Source organism: Talpa occidentalis, unplaced genomic scaffold (assembly GCF_014898055.3).
Source record: "Talpa occidentalis isolate TD23 unplaced genomic scaffold, MPIMG_talOcc4v2.1 talOcc4.5, whole genome shotgun sequence".
Taxonomy (NCBI): domain Eukaryota; kingdom Metazoa; phylum Chordata; class Mammalia; order Eulipotyphla; family Talpidae; genus Talpa; species Talpa occidentalis.
In genome coordinates, this window is record NW_023604861.1 from 72,119,277 (window position 1) to 72,142,027 (window position 22,751).

A 22,751-nucleotide genomic window follows, 5' to 3' on the forward strand; every position below is an offset into this window, starting at 1 on the left:
ATTTATTTTTTGCATAAAAGAACTGGGGTGTAGGCCAGACGTGTGGTGGGGGTAGAATGGGGGTGTGGTGGGGAGGTGGTGAAAGGATTCACCAGAGACAGAGTGTCAAGCAGAACAGGCGGATTAACTGAAATACACTGCTAAGGGGAGCAGTGGACTAGACAGGAGCAGTCTGCTGCATCATATGTGGGTTAGCTCCTTGGCCAGGGATTGAACTCAGGCCACCCTAGCCATGATAGCACTGAGATGTAGTCCCTAGGCTACCATGGAGGCCACATTCCACCAATTTGTTATCCATACATGGAACCCACTCCTAGGAGAAGCATGGAACTCTAACATACGTAAGTCAGTTATTCAACACAGAGGCCTAGGGTCCTTTCCCTTATTGCCAGAGAAAGAAATTTTCCCAGTTTGTGCCTGAGCAAAGTTTTTATAAGTGATTTGAGAAGGCATTAAAATAATTTATGTTTTAACTTTTTTTGGTACTACAGCCTGATTTAGCTGTACTTGGAGGTGTGACCAACAGTTGATATTTACAAAATGCTTTTTCCAAATCCTCTGTCAAATGATTAGTTCACAGCTTCTACCTTTTTTTGAGCTTAGGGAGTATTTTTTGAGGGTGTTTATTGTTTTCTAATGCATGCTTTTTATTAAATATTTATTTTTTCATTTTTGGTTAAATTTAATTATGTGACATTTGGGATTGAGATTGTATTTCTAGTCTATTTTTAAGATACTTTAAAGGTATGAAGTAGAGTAATTCTTTATCTAAACCAAAATAGATAGATAGATAGATAGATAGAGGAAGAAAGAAAGAAAGAGAGAAAGAAAGAAAGAAAGAAAGAAAGAAAGAAAGAAAGAAAGAAAGAAAGAAAGAAAGAAAGAAAGAAAGAAAGAAAGAAAGTCACGTCTCCTTACAGAACTATTTATTAGGGCTACACCCTTTGGCCCTGGGGGTTCGTAGAGAGCAGAGATGGGGCTGCATGGGAGTGCATGCAGTACTCAAGAAGGGGTGGCAGACAATGGAATGAATCTCCATCTCTGGTACTTACTGAATAGGTTCTGGAGCACTGGTGCTTCTGTCTCACAAACACATGCTCATGCAGACATATTTCAAGCTGCAGTTGAACTCTGGGTACAGCTTCTCTTTTCCCATTTCTTTCCTTTTCAGATTTGCCTTACAGTTTCTTCTTTCTAATGCTAGCATAAGACATTCTGTTGGGAAAGAGGGTAGAAGAGGATTAGAGTGTTTCCACATAGCAGAATATCTCCCTCTGCTCAGTTTCCACATCTTATTTGAGTCCTGTTTATGATAAAATACCAAAGTTAAAATAATGTATTTTAAAGATCATTTGATTTTGATTGTTAGTGTACTCCTTTTGATATCACTTGAATCTTCATCAACTTTAATTCCAGACTCCTCAGTCTGGTGTGTACCCTGCCCGGAGGGTGTACCCACTGACCTCAGCACGGGATGAGCAATAGGATTGCTGTGACTCACTTGTGTATTGACTTACTGTGTCTACACAGGCAAATCAATCCAATTACATGGTGATATTTGCTTGCCTAAAAAAGACATTTTGAAACAAAAGAAGAGAGTAAATATAGGGTAACACTGGTTTAACTTGATTATTTCATAGTTAATTTGTTGATTCTTATCAAGCACAGTTGTTAGGAATATTCAGAACCCCTGATTGGTGGTACGACTCTGCAGACAAAGACGACACACTAGTTGTGGCTAGTCCAGAGGGAACAAATGGGCTTATCAGGAGATAATGAGAATCACGTACATTGAGATCCAAGTGAGAGGGCAGGGGCTCATGGGAGAGGGTCTGTGTCCCTGCCTGCGGTTGATGGAGGAGGGAATGGGTAGGGAAGTCTCCTTATAGCTGCTGGCTCCTATATATAATATAAATGGATGGACTTGACTGAAAGAGATGAATGAGTTGAGGTGGAGGGAGAAGAGAGGATGGTATTATTGGCAGGGGGCACAATATTGGCAAAGCTTGGAGTGCTATAAGCACGTGCATATGGAGGGAATGTTAAGCAGTTTAACATTGCTCGGGGATAAAGCTGGGAGAAGGAGGGATGAAAGATGAGGCCAGATAATTAAGCAGGGTGTTGTCTGCCATGTGAAGGAGTTTGGACTTTTTCCTATAGCTGATGGGGTACCAGGAAAGTTAAAAGGGGACACGAGATGGCTCTTCCTTTAATCTAACCATAACTTCAATTCCTTCCCACTTTGAGGAACTGTGGGTTATTTGTCAACTCTGTGGTGTTGGAGGTGTTTTTCTCCTGATGAGTGGACAAGTCGAATTCTTCAGAGAGATGCTGCCTGACCCATATGGCCCACTGACAGTTTGACAGTTGACAGCTTTTAGTCAGAGTAGACTCACTTAAGCTGCTTACCCATCCTGAGGCGCACACACGGCCAGAGCCTGGACTTCACGTCATTCTGGCTGTCTTAATTGGGCACTAATTAAATGTTTTGGCTGCAAACCTCTCCTTGCCATGGCTGAATGGTCTCATTTGAGGCCAATATTTCAGAGAAACATCTTGTTAGGCTGATCTGATTCCCTGTTTAAAAAGAAAATGCGCATATTCAGTTTGTTCCTTCTTATTTTAACCTAAGGATCTATTTTTCTCCTTTAAAAGAAATAAAACTAAGAATCTAAAAGCATGTGTGTCTATGTGCATTTAGGTAGATATGTGCACATGTATACATACTCTCACACACATTTGACTCAAAATAGGAGCTGATGGAAAGCACAGTTTTAGAGTCTGGAGGTTAGAGATCACATCTAAATTTTGAGATTTACTTTAGATTAGACACTTAATTGTCTGTTTATGGTTTAGTTTTTGTATTGGCTAGTCTCAAGAAAGACACATTTGAATTTTATTATAGCCATTTCATAGTGAAATACTGGGTTGAGGACGACTCATCTCTAGTCTGAGGGGATTTACAAAAGGATGGAATGAGCTCTGTTTTCTACCTTTATTTAGCTGTTATATGCTGGTATGGGTTTCTTTTGCAAAACATTCCAAAATAGGGCAGCTAGCCAAGTGCCTGGGATTCCAAAGCCCACACTTTAGTTTCCAGTACAAAGTGTGGAGAGTACCTGCAATGTCAACAATGTGGGCAGTAGGTGCAGCAAATACTTTGAAGGAGAAATATGGACTAGACGATCCAGGACCCTCAGGAGCAGGTCTCACTGCTGGTGAAGGCTTTGGCATGGACAGCCACTGCTGCCAAAGAGCAATCCTTATCTCTGTAGAAATTCCTCTACTTGCTGAAACGGAACCTCTGGTGAATTTTGGTTCTATGGTGAACTAAACCTAGTATTATAAGTTTTTGCCTCTAAAACAGAGATAGTATTACTATATTAAACAAGGACTAACATGAAAATTGGTATTTTCTGAGGTTAAAATTAATTCCTAAATTGTAATTTTCTATGAGGACATAGAATTAGATAGCAGGGTTATCTTTCCTGGAAAAGGAAAAATACAATATGCTTTAGTTCATGTGTCTTCAGCTATTTCACTTATCTCAATATGTATTAATATATATTGTATCTATTAAGTATAGGTTTAAAAGAGAAATCCTCATCAATCTGCTCTTCTTGAATGCATTTGCATTTATTCCTAAGCAGTAACTTTTTCATGATCAACAACTGTAAAACATTTATAGTCTTCAAAACCTCCGTGATGCATGTGCTTCTTTAGGTCTTAAGGGCATGTTAAAGTATATATTAAACTTTCTAGTATTCACTTTATTTAATGAGAAATGTTTTCTTTCTTGTTTTGCCATTATCTTCCTCCTTCATATCACTCCCCTCCCCCCTTTTTTGTTCTGAGCAATGATTCTGTGTGTTCTTTTCCTACTTAAAATTTAAAGAGTTACATTTGGGAAAGGAACAATGTAGGGAAAGGAAACCCCTGGAGTGTGTCTGATGTGATCGTTCTCCTCTGTGCCACCATTTTTCCTCCTGCTGTGGGAGCGCTAAATGATAATGCCTGATACCTTACTGAATAAAGCCTGACACGGTTTCCAGCTGTGAGCATGTGATCAGTTTTTATGTCTGATTTTTGCACACAAGTATACTACTGCAAGCATGTCCACAAACTACTTCCAAATGCTTAAGGGAAGAATTGCTATTGAGTGAATCAAACATTAAACAAACACTGAGTGATTGCATTAAATAAAAAAACAACAACAGCAAAAAATACATTTATTTTAGAAAACCATGTTTCTATTCAAACCCATAATTCAAGAAATTTTGATTTATATTTAATGGTCAGGTATAACCAGACAAGCAGCCCTCAATGAATTTACTTTCAAGCTAATTCTAGTCTGAGGTGAGTAGTCCAAATAGAAAAGAGATTATGTTGTTCCCCATTCTTTGCTATAATGATTAAATGTGATTGTAATTATGCAATGGGTTGATTCATTTGTGAGAAACATTAACTAATATATCCTCTATTATGTCCTCTTAAAATGGAGTTTCATACACTGTAATATTTAACTCCATATATTTTTTAAAGATTTATTTATTTACATATACAAGAACTGGGGTACAGTCAGAAGCATGGGAGGGTGAGAGGATTCACCAGAGACAGAGCAGGGAACAGAACAGGCAGACTGAGGAAATACACTGCTGAGGGAAGCAGCGGGGGAGACAGGAGCGAGGTCTGCGCGCCATGTGGGACCTTTGCCGGTGGCTGGGGATGGAACCGGTGCTGTAGAGGCTGCGGACAGCTTCACAGTGCGGCACTCAACTGCCTGTGCCACCAGGGAGGCCCTGGAATGTACATTTTTAATAAGCACTAAGCCTATGCACACTCACATTGAGAATCACTGCTAAAGAGTATCTGGAGCCACTGAAGGGTGACAGAGTTCTGAAATGACTGATAGTAAAAGAAATGGAGAAAATGGAACTGCGAGATGGTCAGGGTAAGTGAACAAAATGTTGTTTTTTTTTAAATTTATTTATTTATATAAGCACTGGGGTACAGGCCAGAGGCACTGGGAGAGTGAGAGAATTCACCAGAGCCAGAGGGAAGAGCAGAGCAGGCAGAAGGACCGAAGCACACTGCTGAGGGGAGCAGTGGGCAAAACAGGAGAGGTCTACTAGCCATATAGGAATCTTCCTGGCTGGCCGGGAATCGATCCCACGCTGCCTAGGCTGGGGACAGCTTCACAGTGCTGCGTTAAACCCGCTATGCCAACGGGGATGCCCACACATTCTGTTTCAGGCTTATGTTGCATTTTATTTTATTTTATATATATTTTTAAGATTATTTATTTATTTATTTTTATTTATTTATACAAGCACTGGGTACAGTCGAAGTGCGGGAGGGTGAGAGAATTCACTAGAGCCAGAGCAGGGAGCAGAGCAGGCAGAAGGACCGAAGTACACTGCTGTGGGGAGCAGCGGGCAGCAGGAGAGGTCTGCGCGCCATGTGGGACCCTCCTCTGGTGGCCAGGGAGCAGCCGGGGATCGAACCAGAGCTGCAGAGGCTGCGGGCAGCTTCTCAACCCAGCGCTCAACCGCTGCGCCACCGGGGAGGCCCTTATGTTGCATTTTAACATCAGTCCTGTAAATAGAGGATATACATTTTAAAATTATTCATTTGTTAATATCCATTAAAGAGTTACCTATTCAAACGAATTATTCTGAATTTAGAATATTAAACAAAACAAATTATATTAATTTATTATATTAAATATTAAACAATACCAAATGACATTACTTTGGAAAACCTACTGCTGTCATTTATGAAGGCTTTCCATGCCATGATGTTTGTTCAATACTAAAACTTATCATACACTTCTCCCTTGCTCACTGATCAGTGGAGAAAGAAAAAGGGGAGGTGGGACCTGGACATATGCATGAACAGACAAAGAAGAGCTAATTCACCTTTAGTGATAAATGACTTCATCATTGGTTAATGTTTAATGGTTTAGAGATGAGAGAGGAGGCACACACTTTATGAATTAAGAAGTACCTGTAATCATATTTTTTTTAAAAAGACCTACTTCCATGCCAAATTCTTGATTTTCTAAATCTCCCCATTTGCCTTCTTGCATGAACCAGATGAGAAGGAAGTGGCAGTTCCCAATCTCAAGCTTGTTTATGGAATGTAATACGAGATACTGAGGCACGGGAGCATTACAGTTAGAAAGCATCAAGATGTCAAGTTTCTCAACAAAGGTAAAAAAAACAACACAATCCAATCTTCTACTCTAGCTCTTTAAGATGTGGTTGAAGTGCTTCTGTGCAAAATTTATAAAATGTACAAAGGGTGGTGATGACTCTGGAAAGACTCTGACAGTGACCATGTGCTTGTTTTTATCTTCATCTGCATCTACGTAAAACTGCAACTGAGTATTTCTAGTGATGACTATTTTTTTTTAATAGAAACATGGTTTTTCCTGATTATTCTAATTACTGACTTTCTGGCTGGGTCCCTCCTGTGGGTGTCAGTATTAAATCATTGAAGAAGTTTACTTGTCATCTTTAGGACAAGTCATTATAATCCCCCAAATGATAGATAAATAAAGGAGAGGAATGACAGTCATTAAAACATCTGCAGGGATAAGGAAACTACTTAGCAACTTTGCCTTCATGAACTTTGTTCATGAATGTGTTGGCATACGAACAACATTAGTCATTCACATGAATCCTGATTCTATGCATTTCTGGGGATGGAGGATTGTTGCCAGTCTTATTTTGAATGTTCATAGCTCATTTTTTTTCCTCTCTCTCTGCACACTCCCCACATACACATGTAAAGTACATGTGAAAAGTTTATATATGTAAATTATATCTTAAATAATTTTGTTAAGTTTATATTGTAAAATATATATGTTAAATATGGATAAATATTAAATATGCATATATTCAATATATGTTAAATAAGTATGAGATTTCTATATCTATATAGCTAGCTAGACAGCTATCATCTATCAATGATGCATTCATTCATTCATTCATTCATGTAGTCTCCCTTTGAAGTGTGAGATTAGTAAATGACCATCTTTCTTCCTGTTAGTACTTTAGGATTTTAATAGAATATGGTATTATATAGAATATAGTGATGGGGCATTAGTGTAGGCATTTGCCATCATTAGAACTTCCGGCACTAGTCAGAATATGGGGATAATAAAAAGGAGAGGTGAGTATAGAATTATACAGATACTTTACAGCAACTGAAATAATCCGCATTGTGAGAGGTTGGATACTGTCTTGTTATTCCACATTTGTAAACTTCAGTTTTTTTTTCTGTTAAATGTAGGTAGTATTTCTTATTCCTCATATACTGAACTGCCATCCCAGTTGCCATATATCAGCTATCTTGCAGTTTATGACATCCAGAATCAGAAAAAGGGAATGTTCCTTTTTTTGTGTACCATTTAAAGAGGAAAAATCTTTCCTAGGACCTGCTGCTGCCCCCCTCCCCCACCACCACGCTGCAACATCATTTTATGTTTCATTGGTCAGAAGTTGCCTGTATTTCAACCAATCACTTAAAAGAGGGATGAACTTTTTACTGAGGTAGCAAAATAAAGAACTGTGATCATTTTAGAACAAGAAAAGATAGTCTTCTAAATCTTTTGTCTTCAGTTTCACATAAGAAAGAAACTTCTGACCCATCAGAGGTTAGCATTTTGTATAGTCATTGCAAATTTTATCACTTAAATCCTGTTTGATTTTGACAGGTGACAGTGGCTTTTAGATTTTTTCAGTTTAAGTCACTCAAATATTCTTTTGAAGAATACATTAATAAAATATAAGCAGTCCACCACCTTATCATCTAGGTAAATCCTAGATTCTTAATCTGCTTTTACCACCACTGTTTCCCAATTAAACAGCCAAAAGAGTCAGTCCTTAGAATGGATTAATGACCTGCAAAATTCCATTTAAACATAGCCATTCTTGAGTTTTATTAGTGGAAAAATACAAACTGGTCTGTGGTCATGGATTATTACAGATTCACTCCAGACTGCTGAATTGAACTCTGATGAACCTGCGACACTCTCCATTAAACCTCAAAATGAGCTTTCTCTTAATTGGGGAGTAGGAAGGGAAAAGTAAACTAGTGGCTGGTAAATGCCAGACTTGTGAATCATTGTTTTATTTTGGACAGAGTGTTGAAACATTTTTCGATAAGCTTAGAGGTTAAGGAAAGGGAGTGAGGAAAGAAATGTATTCATTTATTGAGTCCTATTCTGTTTGAGGAAATGGTTTATTTAAAAATCTAAATATGATATGAAAGGAATGTAGTGTTACAGTCATTGTTAGATGATACATTTGATTTCAGAAAGGTTAACTGATTTGTGCCAGGTTAATAATTAGTAGTTGATCTAGGAAGGAAACAAAAACATTTTATAGATATTTATTGAACTAAACTAAAAATACAGTAGTGAAGAAAGAAACCAGAAATAATCTTTATCCATCAAGGGCCCACAGTCTTGTGGAGAAAACCAATATTAAAGTAAATATGCATTAAAATATACATGATTATAAATTTGGTACCTATTATAAAGAAAAAGTGCAGATTGTTCTCATAGGAGGGCACCATTTCCATAATTTCCATTGGTGTGACTCTTGGGTCATCTAAGTGGAGACCTAAAGAATGGATGCCATTCTGTTCTCTGTGAAGAACTGGCCTGTGTTAAGGCCCCAAGTAAGACCTGAAAACTGGCCGGTGTGAACAGAGAAAGTAGTAAGGGCTGGTGAGATGAGATTGGAAAATAGGCAAGAACCAGATTTTTATAAAACTTTATTAAAAAAAACAATGATATGGATTTAGGTTTTTATCTAAAGTGCAGAGGAATACCATTGAAGCAGGGGAATGTCATTGTAAGATTTATAGAATCATTCCTCCTGTATAGGACATGTAGTGAGTGGCATGGTTTCTTATTTAGATATTCACTAAATATTTAAATTATATTAAATTATTAAATTTAATAATTTATTTGGTGCTAGTGAAATGAATGAACAAATAAATGAATTGGCAAACCAAATGTGGAATGATGATTTAAAGACAAATTATTTGTTGGTAGCCAACACCAGAGAATTACCTACTAAAATGGCTCTGAGAAAGTGTAACTATGCGATTCTAATAACAAAATGAAATGTACCTGTCCTAATTTTTTCCTACTATCATGTGTTTATACTTTAAGAGACTGAACTTTCCAGAATCATCTGCTTGAATTAAATTTGTTTCTTTTTTGCGTCCTTGGCTTTTTTATGTTAAAGATTCCTACTGCTGAATACTGAGCAAGTGGCCAAGTGATTTTATAGAAGAATCCGAGAGTCCCAAATATGTCTTTATTCTCATTTTAGAATTCAAAATTATACTGATCATCCTGTGTTTGTGTGCCCTTTAGCATCAAGAAGATGTTTTAAATTTCCTAGCTCATTTTCCCCTAAGCAGAGACATTAGTGGGTCACTATTATTATGAGGGATGTAGAGGTATTTTATGAAGAAATTATTTATCAGGGTCATATGTGTATTCACTTGTATATAATAGTAAGCAATGACCCTCAAAATGTCCATTTACATTTTAAGTCTTTACAGTTTTTTACCCACAGGTAAGCTATCAGCTTAGTTTAAAACACACACACACACACACACACAAACAAAATAAAAAGCAGAATGAAAAGCTATGTAAAAGTTCCTCAAACCCACTCATGTTTATATGATAAGCAACAAACCTAAATTCCTCAAAATAATCGGTCTCCTCTTCTTGCATGTTATCAAGGAACTACTGTCTTTCCCCACTGGACATACATGTGTGTTAAATCCAGGTCACAGAACACCTGAGATAATCTACTTATAAGCAGGTCTAACCAGGTGACCTTTTGGCCTTTGCACTACCTGGAGCCCTCTGGTGACAAGGCATTTGCATCGGCATCCTCTGTCTGGAGTACCTCCTCTTCACCTTTTACTTACCCTTCAAAATGCAGTGATGCTACCTTTTCAGGGCAGCCTTCCCCGAATTCTCCTTTATGTTAAATTAGATTATGTTCCCTTGTTATGGACTCTCTGAGCACTATGGCATTTATCACAGTTGAATTTGTACAATTATTTGCTTGGTTATTTGATTAATACCTAGTTTGTGAGCGCCATAAGGTTAACGACAGTGTCTGTTTTTGCTCAATGGCATCCGGCACATATGAATGTAACCAGGTGAAGACAATTGATATTTCCATCAGTATCATAATAAAGCAGTATTTTAAAGATATTTCTTGCCAAGATTAAATTTATTCTGAAATATGTCTAATTAGTTTTTAAAATTCCATACCAGTTACTTCCGTTTTTCACATAAATCAACTCAAATTGTGACAGTGGAAGTCTTTTGGCCATTACTTTCAGTGTTTTTTTACGGTCCACACTTAGATATTCATTTTACATTGTGACTCTGTACCTGCATGCATCATATATATGAATAAAATTTTAATGAAAAACTTCTATTGTACTGCAAAACTTTCTATTCTATTGAGGAAAAAAAAGGATGCTGATCAAAAACAAAAAATTGTACCTTCTACTAGATGGTTGTGATGTCATATTATAAAAACACTTAACCTATTGACCAAGTAGGATCTCCCCACTACAAAATAACCCAAAATTTAAATTTCCAATAGTATTATACAACTTTTTATCTTCTTCTTTATCCTATTTTGTTTCATCTGTGCTTTTGTAATCAAATAAGTCCATTGCATATGCAATCAGAAATATAGATTAGGAAAATAATGTCCAGTTGTTGTCTTATCACTGCTCTAATATATACTTCTTGATATTCTAACATTCTAAATCTTAGCTTCTCACGAACTTCTCAATTCACATTGGTCTCATCTCACCAAAGATTCCTCTTCTACAAATCTTCACACAATCCTTCAACTTCCAATTTGTACTCTGAAGAGCTATTATGTAAAACTGGTTTTCCAGCTCTTTTACAAAGTCTCACCCACTCACATCCAATATAAAGATGCACTGAAGACAAGTACTGTGGGTGTCACTTACAATTTAGATGATCAGTTTCTAGCCAGGAAATGTACTCACTCCAGTATTCCAGTGTGTATATATAGTACAAAGTACATTGCATTGTTTGTGTTGAACATTGTTTGTTAGTATCATTATCAACATAGTAATGTTATTAATAGCATTGTCAGAAACAACAGCAATCACCAAGATAATAGTCTTAACGGTGGCATTTACAGTATGCCATTATATTAATTATCACAATGGACCTGACAGACTACTCCTAAGAATTCACATTAGTGAATAGTTTATGATTTTAAATGCAAGAGGAAAACTGGAAGCTACATCAATCCTAATATACCCTTGCCTTGTGCTTCCCTCTTTTTCTAAGTTTAAAAAATAAGGGAGGAAGATGATAAAACTATTACCAAACCAAATTTATTAATGGAATTAAATAATTTGTTAGTTCTGTAATAAAGGAATATGACAAAGAGTGGATACTTACTTTGCTCCATAATTTGATCAGTGTCATTTGGCTGGATTCAAATAATTCATCAGAAGGGAATGTGTGTACCCAACAAGGGGGACTATGAGAGACAAAGAATTCTTGCAGATTTAACATTTCTAAGTATGATTCAGTTGAGAAAGTATTTTCCTCTGTTGGGGAAGAGAATGGCCTAGCAGCAAAAAGAAAAAAAAAAAAGATCTTTTACCTATGAGGTAGTTTCGCTATTTACTATGGAGTAGATTTTGTACTGATAGACATTGCAAGTGGGGCAAATATCGTTATCAGTGGCTTTTCCTCTTGATCTAAATGGGATATCTGAACTTCACATGGGAATATTTTTTCTTTTTTTTTTTTTATAAGATTCATTTATTTATGTATACAAGAACTGGGGTATAGGTTAGAGAGGCAGGGTGTGAGAACATTCACCAGAGACAGAGTGGGGAGCAGAACTGAAGGTTCTACTGAAATACACTGCTGAGGGGAGCAACGGGCGAGTCCAGAGAGGTCTGCTGCACTATGTGGGTTAGCTCCCTGGCCGGGGACAGAACTCATCAGCGGTGGCTGGCTGAGACTTAAATCCCGCACCACCAGGGAGGCCCCTATATTTTCGTTTTATAAAAATTAAACGTTGATGGTAATTTAGGAAATTAGTTTCAAATCATGACTGAAAATTTGCTTATTTGCTGATCATTAATTACTTAATTCCCGGTTCACTGGCTAGATAGGAATACTCAATAATTAAAGCATCTTCGTGATTAGAGGTTCCGAGAAAGCATAAAGGTATTATAGTATTTACAGATTTGGTTTCCATAGAGAAATTGTCTCATGGATCCTACCTTTATTCTTAGCAGAGAAAATTATTTGATCAAAATAGATTTAAATTTTTACCAATTATCTTCTTTGTGGCCTGCTATTTAACTAGTGTCTCTCAGAAACCAGTATCACTGATGGTCTTTGAAGGTATGTGACATTAAGTGCTGGAAATAAGGATGTTTAAGCAGCAGTCTAAAACTTCATGTCACATATTAATTTACAATTTGTAATATGATAATATTGATTGATATTTTGGCAAAATAAGAGTTAAACTTGGTTAAATAAACTATTTGTATTCTTAGGTTTTATTATTATATCTTTTGATTACTTATTTATAATTATGTAATTGTGTAAAATTTGCTGACGATGCCTCTCTTTGGTCTAGTGCATATTATGACTAATTGGTAACACATGATTAATGAGGCAAAGAGCCTTTATTTCACATCTTGGGAACTAAGTAAGACTGGGCATATTTAATGTTGTATTTGGGTTATAAAATAATATTTAGATTATTTAGAGGCAAATCCAATTTTTTGTTAAATATATTCAAAAGATATTTAAGAGTTGGGTTTAGCTGAAACACTGTTTAGGTAAAATGACCATTAATAGTTATGGGGCCTGGGGCCTCCCCTGTGGTGCAGTGGTTGAGCGCTGGGTTGCGAAGCTGCCCGCAGCCTCTACAGCGCTGGTTCGATCCCCAGCTGCTCCTCGGCCACTGGAGGAGGGTCCCACATGGCGCGCAGACCTCTCCTGCCGCCCGCTGCTCCCCTCAGCAGTGTACTTCGGTCCTTCTGCCTGCTCTGCTCCCTGCTCTGGCTCTGGTGAATTCTCTCACCCTCCCGTGCTTCTGACTTTACCCAGTGCTTGTATACATATAAATAAATAAACAAATAAATAAATATATTTAAAAAAAATAGTTATGGGGCCTTATGTAGAAGAAAAAGCAGTCATAATAAATTGTGTTATTCCTCTGGAACAAACAGTGAGGGAAATGGTGAGGAGAAATTTCATCAGAAAATTTTCATAAAAATGATCAGCTTAATTTTAATACTCGGAAAAATTCCAAAGAAAATGTGCACATAGCATTATGTGGAATGAACATCACTGATGTCTCAGCCCACATTACTGGTTGGCAGAAGACAAGGTATTACCAGAAACCTCATCTCAAGTCAAACTATAAGGCCTAGAATTTAGCACTTGAACTCATAAAGTATTTTCATGCCTACTCTTATTTATTTTGACTTCTTTTTTGGAGAGACTCAGGAATGATAGTGCGACTCCTCTTCACTTGTGATGAGGGACTTTGGGGGTTAGGAATGTTCATATGACTCTCCCAAGGTGACAGATCTGGGCAAAGAATTCAGGTGTCCCAACGTCCAGCTTTGACCTTTACTCACTATTTTCTGTAACATCCTATATCACATAAGACTTCTGTCCATGCATTTGTTCTACTAAAGTATTTTGCTATTTACTGGGATTCAATAGATGAAATTCAAAGTAAAATTGTGATAAGTGAACCCAAGGATATCATGCTGTATTTACTTTGGGCTTAAATTCTTGATATAATAGGAAGGACTTGGATAATTGTAATGAGTACTTATACCTTCTTATCTTTTTAAAACTGTGCTCTCATGGTGTGTAATAAAGTCTGTATTTTGAGGCATCTCTTGAGAGACAACACAGATTCTTTCCAAATCCTCCAAAACCCTTCTCCCAGTGTTTAGTCACTGCTATTAAGTAAAATTTTCTGCAGTCTAAAGAACTGGGCAGATGTTAAAACCCCTGACGCTTCCCACCAGCCAGGGGGTTCCTCTGTTTGTTATTTCCCGGCTGTTGGCACGTCCAGTGACATACAACAAACCCCCGTTATAAAGGATTATATGATGAGTCAACCAGCACGTGAAAGATAGCAACCAAATGGTGACTCCCAATTACATGAAAAATTACTATAATCACCCCTGCTGTAACACCCGTCTGTTGGCCAAGTAGCTGATCCCCTTGAAAAGCTTTAAAGGCAAGCCCAGTGTATTAAATAAAAATCTCAGTTCTGTGTGTAATCATAAAAATTAACACTGTCACTTTAAAAAAAAATCTAATTGGTGTCCTAAAGGGAAACCTACTAGGCTATGTAAAGTAGCTATTATGAAAATGTTTAGTTTTTTTAATATATTTCAGACAGCATTTGTGTTGCCAGATTTGTCAGCCAAAAATTCACTAAGCAGATTTGTCAGGGGCTGAGGCCATAATCTGTAAAACAGACATTGGCATGGAGATGAAAGATCAAGAGAATTATATAGGTTTTGTCACCATATGCCAAGATTCCTTTTTAAAAGTGAGTTTATTTTGTGTGGGTTGTAACCTGAGACAAGCACTGTCTTTGGTATTTAACACAGTAGTATTTCCTGTAGTAGAACGGACAAAAGTGTTTCATTCACAGGCTTGGGAGAGAGTAGTGGTAGTGGGGCAAGATGTTTCTGATATCCCTCCTTCAATTCCTTCTTTTTCTATGATGTAAGCCTCAGATTTTTTTTTTAAAGATTTATTTATGCATACAAGAGCTGGAGTGTAGGCCAGAGGTGTGGGGGTGAGAGGATTTACCAGCGACAGAGTGGGAGCAGAACAGGAGGATTGACCGAAATAGTCTCACATTTGAGTCATTGATGAAAAAATGAAGGCAGAAGGGTGGCTGAGTCCACACTCATGCTCTTCCCAGGTGGGTGCTGCAGATGCAGATACCCTCATCCTTCAGGGACTGTGTCCCCAACATGCAGGTAACAGTCGCTGCAATTGGGTTCTCTCTCCTTGCCACAGATCCCGCTATGTAATTTTGTACATAGAAACATCAGTGATGATGAGAAAAATGTTTGGGTGTGAGACTCTGGGCCCCCAGCCTTCTTACCACCTTGCCACCAGGCTCTCAGCCAGTCATGGAATAATTCTGAGCCTATTACATAAAAAAGGGCTATGAGTCAGGCGATCACTCAGGACCCTCGCCCTTTAAAATTCTATGAATTTTTTGAGGAATCAGTTCCTGCATAGGTGACGAATACAACCCTCCCACATGCAATAAGAAAAAAGTGTACTATATTGCATCATACATGCTTCAGAATTTAATAGAATACAGGGTGCTTCCCCAAACAGCCAGAGGGGAAACATCATGCTAAAAAAAACTAAGAAAATACAAAGTGTCTCCTGAACTTCCAGGGAGTTACAGGTAGAGATGCTTTCCCTAGAACTGTGGACAGTGTCTGGGGCAGATTTGAGTATTTACAACAGCCAATTACAGAAATGACATTCTGGCACACTTACGCTTTCTGAGATGACCGTGGATAAAATGTGTTGATGACATTTCATAATTTTAATGATGTTTTAATAGAGGGAGGCTTTCTAATCCATAGATGACTCTGGGACACAAAAAATAATTAATTTACCTAGATGGAAAGGGACTCACATGCAATTTGTATGGAAGTTTTCAAGGTGCTTACGTTAAAGCTTTTCTAAGCCACTTTTAAATTATATCTTCATCACACAAATGAAATACCGCTCAGAGAACCGCTGACTGAGAGAAGTGGCAAGCAGTCTTCCCAGACTTTATTCTGTATTCACATCCAATCACATTGGTAAACATAAATACATCACAGCACTTATTCAAACTCTCACAAGTTATCTACATATGGACAAACTGCCATATATTCTTGGAAATAGATTTTCCTTCCATTTCTCTTTTTCATTTTACATCTAGTATATTAACTGTGAAATTCATCTCTCCTTTTTTTTTTTTTTTGAAGTGAATTACAGACCCCTCCAGGCTCCACCCATCATTTCCCACATTTTCTTGAGACAAATTACCACATTAAGACAAAGCTAGTGGCAAGCAGAAATTCTAGGAAGTATGCAAAAAAAAGGGCTTGTGGTGTGACACCTTGTTTCCTGACAGAAAGGAAAGTCTGTTTCCTGCCTGGCTGGCATTCTGGGACTTCTTTCTGATTCACTCTTGTCCCCCTCCTCGAACAGCTCAGGAAAGAGAGGGGGATACCTGAGAGATGTTTTCATGCTCACATAGACACTAGGGGGTGTCCAAGGACCAAATGTATTTCTCCTTCCCTTCAGACTTGGCTCCTCGGCACTCCTAGGTCCAGCTAACTTAAAGCACAGGAACTAAGGGAAAATCCATCCAATTAATTCTTGTCTTGTGCTGAGGCGAATCCTGCAGGGTCAGTTCATCACCAGGCCCCCATTCCCCTGGATCTCTGGCAACTTTGTAGTCTTGGGGTTCAGAGCCAGGGGCCACCTATAACAGAAGTCACAGGTGATGGGGAGCGAGGTGCTCTGTCATCAAATGCTTTTTACCACTATTTGCCAGAATTCACATGTGTTTGAAAAGAGGCCATTAGTTTTTCTGTTCTTCACTCTTGGCCTGTCCCTGCTGAACTGGGGCCGGGAACATGGTGAGAAGCCAGAGTGCCGCCTCTCAGTCCTGTGGGGCCCTGTTTGCTTTTAAATGTGAATTATTTGTTGATGACTTCCTCTTAAAAAGTGTTTGCCCTTGCTGCTGTAACCATCTTCAGGCCTTTGGGTTTGGGTCTCTTTATAATACCTAGTACTTCTTAATTATGATGGTTTAATAAGATATGTCTTTCATTTTCATCTTCTCTCTCCCTTCTCCTATGATTCTTCTACGTTTGCTGTTGGTCCCTAAGGGCATGTTACTGGCTCTTTTTCTTTATTGCTCCCGTCTTCCTTTACCCCTCCTGGTGAATTAAAAAAATAAATAGAATGCACTGTAAGGATGACAACAGTAATAATAAAGTCAGGAATTGCTTTCCAGCTAGATGCACTGATAGGAAGTCCTATCGAAAATAACATAAACCTAATTGAAGTAGTCAACCCCTCCCACACAGGTCATGCTATGGTCTATTAAAATGAAGGTAAAACAAAGCTTGTGACATTTCTGCATTTCCCAGACTCACTTTTCCTAAGACATATCAATAGTATTGACAGTAGTATCGCATTGTGTTGCCCAGTGACCAATGCTGTCATCTTATGGTCTGGGGTAATTCTTTCTTAATGAAACTTTATTGTATCCTTTCCCTATAACAATCCACAGAAAAATAATTAAGTTTCAACATGTAGGATTTGAAAATTTGAAAAAAGAATCACAGCTGTTACCTAGCCCAAAACACTGTTCAGTTAGATAATGTGGATACATAGTACCCATCTATAGTAGCTCTCAGATATGCTACTTGCTAAAGGCTTGCCTTTAGATGCAAATTGCTAAAGGCGCATCTGATGTGAAATTATCAGATGGGTTGGGATTACAAACAAGGATGGACGTAAGGGTTTGATTTCACATTGAACCGTTTAGACTCCTCAAGAGTTGTTAGTTGGTCCTAAGCTTTATTATTGAGTCTCTTATATTAGACGGAACGATCAGATTTGATGGCAAAGCACTAGCAGCTGGGAAACTGCTCTTTCTCTCCCCTCTCATTTCCCAGACAATGTTTGCACTGATTAATACTATGCAACAAGACATGACGCAGAGATTGTGTTGGCATTGTGTTCTGATGACCCCACACATTGTGTGCGCTCCGTGGTTCCTTTTGCTGTTCATAGTTATATGGGTTTATCAGAAATTACATGTCAGGCTCCCAATGAGTGTAATTGTATACTGATTGTGTATAGTTTTTTAAACCTCATTATTAGCCTTGTATGAAAACCAAATAAAAGGAAAGTTTAAAAAAAGAAAAAGAAAATAGCCTCCACCGGACGTCATGTCAGAGCCCAGGTGTTTGAGCCTGGATGCAGGGGGGAAACAAAATGTTCTCCAAGGGACATCTGCTGTAGCCATGTGCTTGAAAAAAGGCCCTAATGAACAGAGGGGGATGTAGAGGAGTGGCTAGGATGTGGGGGGAGAGTTCTGTGGCCCTGCTTTCTTCTGGCTCTGTTCCCCTTGCATACACGATTCATTTAATAACAAGGCAGGAGGATACGGAGGGATGTGGTGCGTGTGTGTCCCCATCCATTCCAGCTTTCATTAATTGGTGCCCCCATGGCAATTTCTCCGAGTTCTCACCCTTTCCTCACAGTCACACTTTAAACACAAAAACAAAAACAAGACCACGATCATTACACAGCCACAAAATCGGGCCAAAATAGACTCAGGAGGAATGATGACATGAACACTGCCATCTCTCCCCTCCCTCACTTCTCCCCTTCTGCCCATTGACTCCAGAGCATTTATTGGACATTGCTAAGACAGCTATTACCCGTGGGGTGCACTCTTTGGACCTACAAGTGGGAAGCACAGCAGGGAAGTATTACATACCAAGGACGAGGGCCATTAGAATCAGACTCGTCTCTAATGTGGGAAGTACTTAGTTCTCTTTTAAAAACCTTTAATCAGTATACAGTGGTTCAGTACACAGATGTTAGCAGCAGTGTGAGGGCTCTCTAATTGTAATTTAAGTTATCCCTGCCTAAGGGCTCCCAATCAAATTATTAGACTGTTGCAGTGAGGCTGTGGCTCTTGGTTGCACCTTGCAAGGGGGTATTTTCTGGAATGATGAGAAACAGTGGTTTCTCCTGGGAAGCAAATGTACCGTTATGGACTTATTAGGTCCTTGATTAGATCCACAACTGATAAGTGAGTCGATTTTTCAAGAGAAAATATTGCAGTTTATTTCAGCCTGCCTCACTCAGCCATTGGGTTGTGGAAAAGGAAGTAAATGAAATAGAACTAAAGGAAATACATATGCAATTTTCTTGAAAGCGGTGATGAAATTTATTAACCAAATTTTTGTAATTACCATTTGAGCATTGAAGGTAAAGGCATTTAAAATCTTGTTGTTTTATTTGTGTGCTGTTTTTCTCACCTGATGCCTAAACTTGCTTTCTATTGACAATTTTTTCTCACTGAACTGATAAAGAGTTAAACATTTGGAGTGACAATTAATTAATTTAGGAATCCTAGAAAGTTAACCACTCAAGTTTCCCTCCTGAAATTCATGTTTATCTGATTTGCTTTAATAAGGGACTCATTATTTAAACTAGTTTTACATTCTTTAATTTGAAGATAATTACAGTACTATAATTCATATTTCAGATGTACATTAACTTTTCAAAAGATATTGAGCTAGATACTTCTACCTAGAATTATGCCTGTTTGTGTGTGTGTGTGTGTTGTGTGTGTGTGTGGTGTAACCTGAAGAATAATTGACTGTAGTTATATCTTTTAAGTATTTCTATTACTAGGCATTTATTTGATTTTAATTGTGGAACCATTGGTCATATTGAGTTCATTTCCTGTTCATGTTGATTTCATGAGTCTCTCCATTAGTATTCAATTGCACAGTAATTAGTCATTAGTTCACCGTGATGTCTTCAAGCCTGTGTACACTTATATTCTCATTTTCCACTCAGTTTCAGCAGTCATATTTGAATTCTCTCTTTCTTAAGGAAAGGCAGGTCACAATAAGGAAGACAAAGTGCTAGATTATGAATTTATTAGATTAAATACTTTGCCAAAAGACCCCTAGTTAAGGAATGCAGAACTTTATGCATTAAAAGTGAAATGAGTGGCAGCTGGCTTACCACAATACTGAAGTAACTGAAAAGTCAAAGTCTGGGATCTGAGCATTTGTGATTAGAGGAGAGATAGAAGCTACTTAGTGAAACTTCAGGATGGCGCTTGACCCCTGTGTGCACCTGGCTAATTCTGATTAGAGCATCTTCAATTTCTGAAGGTCAAATTCCCAACTCATTACTAAGCTCCAATAATATATTGGATTTTGCCATTTTAACTAACTGGCTTTACAGATCTATTTTCCTTTACAAGAGAAAGTGTTCTTTTAAAATATATTGTCAATGCATTCATTAATTCCTAATTTGCTGTGTTTTTAGCTCCCATTTTATCTAAGGTATTCGTTTAGCTCCTATGAAAAGTAAATATGTCATCTGTCAGAGTCTGTCATAAGATCGTAATTTAAATCCATTAGAAAATTGTTCCTGCTTTTTATTTGAGCTGGCTTCACATTGTTGTCCTAATTAAATTGGAATCTTATATCATTTAGATGTGAGACTTGAGAATGAAATTATTTTTATTCAGATGATAATGGCAGTCATCTTGGCAGAACTCAAAACACTGCTTTCAGGCTAGTAGAGTCAATGTTCCAGAAACCATAGCTGGTTCACATAGGTTCCCATTAGTGTTCACTCCCTATGTAAAGTGAGAAGCAAGAGAAATCTAGGATAGAGTCTAGGATAGAGTCTTTTCTTCCTCCAAATGTATCAGTTATACATAACCTAACTTTCTGCCCATTGTTGTTTTTATGGTGGCCCGAATGGAGTTTCATTCTTAGAACATAACAAAAACATTTGGAGCAATGACTTACATAAATCCTTCTCAAACTTTAATGTGCCTATAAATCTCTGGGGGATATTGATAAAGTTCAGAGTCTGACTCAGTAAGTCTGGGATGGCCTCAAGATTCCTTATTTCTCATAGCTTCCAGAAGAAGCATAGGTGGCTGGTCCATGTTTCACACACTGTGTAGTAAGAGTGTAAAATGATATAGGGACAAACAAAATGAATCAGAATTAATATCTTTTAATTCTAACCCTTTGTGAAGATTGAAAAATTGTTCTTAAATTTTAGGAGTAATAATGCCAGTTATTGTATTGATTGGAAACTTGCTAAGGTACTACTTGTTTTTTTTTTTTTTTTAAAGATTTAACAATTTATATTTGATCCTTTTCGAAACAACTGGCTTTTGTAAGAGGAATACGTGTCCTTCAAATTCCTCCCCCAACTTTAACATATTCATTGCAGTATACCTTTCCATAAATTAATATTTAGAAGTTAGTAGAAGATATGTTCATTCTAAATTTTTAAAATGAAAATTATGTTTAATTTTGTTTGAATATTTAAGCTTGAAGAATTGATTTTCATCTCTAAATTTAGTGAAGTGAAACTTTACACAGAATAATGCATAATAAGTTAATGAAAAAGATATCAATTTTGGAATCACATTGAACGGTATAATTTCCCAAATATTCAATGTGACTTAAGAGAAATGCCCATGGGGGGAGGAGAGAGAACATGTGTATATGCTTGTGTGTGTATGTGTGATATTTGGAAACTATATTAGATCTTCTAAATAGTTTGTTTCATTTCTGTAGGCATGGATTCTGAATATCTTGGCACTTAGTTTCTCTTTGTCCTGTTGTCCCTACTCAAATTGCTCTCTGACTTGAATCTACAGAGGTCTCCAAATCTATTTTGAAACACCTAAAATTTTCTTTAAAATTTGAGAGACAGAGCGTCCCTGGTGGTGCAGGGAGTAAATGCTCAGTGCTATCAAGCAATGGCCAGCCACTGCAGCATGAGTTCTATCTCTGGCCAGGGAGCTAACCCACATGGCATAGCAGACCTCCTGTCTCACCCGCCTCTTCCCTCAGCAATGTATTTCAGCACATCTGCCTAATCTGTGCCCCACTCTGTCTCTGGTGAATCCTCTTACCCCCCCCCCATACCTCTCACCTACACCTCAGTTCTTCTATGCATAAAAAACAAAATAAAATACAATTTGAGAGACAGATTTGAGTCAGCATGACTATTCCACATCTGTAAAGTAGGATAGTCTTTGAGGATGAGTGGAGATCTCTTTCTCTCCCCTTCTCTTCCTCACTAATTTTATTTTATTTTATTTTTTAAAGATTTATTTATTTATACAAAAGCTGGGGTACAGGCCAGATGTGAGGGAGGGTGAGAGGATTCACCAGAGACAGAGTGGGAAACAGAACAGGCAGACTGATGAAATACACTGCTGAGGGGAGCAGCAGGCAAGACAGGAGAGGTCTACTATGCCTAGTGGGATCCTCACTGGCCCACCAGGATCGAACCTGTGCTGCAGAGGCTGCAGACAGCTTCACAGTGCAGCTCTCAATGGTCTGTGACATGAGGGAGGCCCTTCCTCACTAATTTTAATTTCTTCTTTTCCTCCCCCTCATCTCTTACTTCCCTTCTCTTCCTTTTCTTTTCTTCTCTTTTATATACGTCTATTAGATAAAAATAATTTATCAATATAGGGATATTAGAAAAAAATTCTTATTATCAGTACATGAAATTTACTTTCCAACCTTTTTTTTTTTGTTACATGAAACCAAAGGAAGCATTTCATAACTTTTAGATGTACTCCAGGAAGTTTGCTCATTTATGTGAGTGATTCTATTCCTGATTAAATAATATACAGACATTGAAGGAAGCACTTTATTTATTTGATATAGTGCTATTTTGATTTTTGTATACAATAGTTTTATACCTCAGATAAGTCCACAAAACCCACCAAATGGATTGGGGGAGGGGAAAAATAAAAACAAAAAAACAAACAAAATATTTGACTCATTTCAGACTTTAGAACCCAAGAAGTCCTTAAGTAAATAAG